The sequence below is a fragment of the Cyprinodon variegatus genome, unplaced genomic scaffold (genome assembly GCF_000732505.1).
Source record: "Cyprinodon variegatus isolate N-32 unplaced genomic scaffold, C_variegatus-1.0 Scaffold2834, whole genome shotgun sequence".
Lineage (NCBI taxonomy): Eukaryota > Metazoa > Chordata > Actinopteri > Cyprinodontiformes > Cyprinodontidae > Cyprinodon > Cyprinodon variegatus.
The window spans coordinates 5,485-6,731 of record NW_015153287.1 but is presented as its reverse complement, the minus strand read 5'-3'; the positions used below and the strand labels follow the sequence as shown (position 1 = coordinate 6,731).

Sequence of the window (1,247 nt, the reverse complement as noted above, 5' to 3'; positions counted from 1 at the left end):
AGAAGGGTTGGACTTCCTGCTTTAGCGATTCCCTCAAACACAGACTGGAACCTCTGCTTCAGACTGGATTTAAGTTTACGATGACAAACTGAAGCCAAAAGCTCTGAAAGGTTAAAGAATATCATTAGTATCATAATGATTCCTTTCAATAGATTATTCTTTCTTTCTGCACTTCTGACTGAAATAAAGTCATCATTTCTCCATCATTAAATCTCTGTAGAAATCTTCTTACTGCTCTGCAGATGTTCAACCAGCTCCTCCTGTTTCATCCTGCTTAGGAAATTCAGTGTGATCTTGACCAAAGCCTTTCTGCTGCCCCTCATATGCTCCTCATCCTTCCATTGACTCTCTAAGCCTTCTGGTTCATCTGGACTCAGAACCTTCTGGATCTTTTTCAGCTCCTTCTTCACAAAACTAACAATGTTTTCCTCCAGCAGCTAAATAGAAGAATACATGAAGGACACATCAGACTGAGATAATGTAGCCAAACATCAGATCCATGTTGGACAGACTGACAGTCCCATGGAGAAGTAGTTGTAGTTCATATACAGACCATAAATATGGAGTCCAGCTGGGTTTGATGCTGCTGGGTAGATGGAGCACTGGGAACCTGTGAGTTCTGCTGGTCCACTCTGTGGAGGAACCAGGAAGCATTAACTCACATTCTCTAGAACAACAAAGACCAAGGTCCTTGTGGTGTCCTGATCCAAAAGCTATAAATGGGGACACCCATCACCACAGAGGAAGCTCCTACATGATCAGAGTTTGGATTTCTGATGCTCAGACTGATGTTAAAAATAAATGAAATTAATGGAAATTAATTCAGAATGATAAGTTTAAGATTCCATAAAATACTATAGCGAGAGCCTATGTTAGAAAAAAAAATGGGCAAGTTAATCCAAGGTCCAGAGGATGGTTGGAGATTTTTACATCCTTAGTTTAATCAGTTTAGAGAACATTACCATTTATAAAGTGTGGCAGTGATCAGAATGTAAGGTGGCTTTAACAAAGCATTTCTTTGCTTTAAATGAAAAACATCTTTCATTTCTATATTGATTTTCCATATCGAATAATGTAAATAAAAACGGGTCATAAGAAAGTAAAAATTAGTTATTTCCTCAAGTGAGTTGGTTTGTTTTGCTCTTTACCACCAACACAAGCTTGTCTTAAACATTTAAGTTTTCCTATTTATTTACAGTATCACTCTTGACCCCGAGATTTAAATATGATCAGATAAAAGGATTAAA

The 1,247-nt window shown here is 37.7% G+C and overlaps 1 long non-coding RNA gene across 1 annotated transcript; it reads right to left on the bottom strand.

Annotated features, from left to right (window-relative positions):
- Window positions 1-673, bottom strand: LOC107081067. Its single transcript, XR_001481022.1, has 3 exons — window positions 554-673; window positions 233-437; window positions 1-103 (listed from the first exon to the last, which is right to left on the bottom strand). It is a non-coding gene; the product is annotated as an uncharacterized LOC107081067 (long non-coding RNA).
- Between the last annotated feature and the right edge of the window lie 574 nt (window positions 674-1,247).